Consider the following 370-nt stretch of genomic DNA (forward strand, 5'->3'; position numbering starts at 1 on the left):
TGCCCCGCAGCGGGAGAGGCCACAACGGTGAGAGGCCCGCGTACCTCAAAAAAAAAAAAAAAAAAAAAAAAAAAAAAAAAAAAATTTACCATCTTAACCATTTTTTCATTTGAGATGTTTTTATTTTTTTTAATTAAAAAAACTTTTAACATCTTTATTGGAGTATAATTGCTTTACAGTGGTGTGTTAGTTTCCGCTGTATAACGAAGTGAATCAGCTATATGTATACATATATCCCCATATCCCCTCCCTCTTGCGTCTCCCTCCCACCCTCCTTATCCCACCCTCTAGGTGGTCACAAAGCAATGAGCTGATCTCCCTGTGCCATGTGGCTGCTTCCCACTAGCTATCTATTTTACATTTGGTAGTG

The sequence above is a fragment of the Physeter macrocephalus genome, chromosome 4 (assembly GCF_002837175.3).
Source record: "Physeter macrocephalus isolate SW-GA chromosome 4, ASM283717v5, whole genome shotgun sequence".
NCBI lineage: Eukaryota > Metazoa > Chordata > Mammalia > Artiodactyla > Physeteridae > Physeter > Physeter macrocephalus.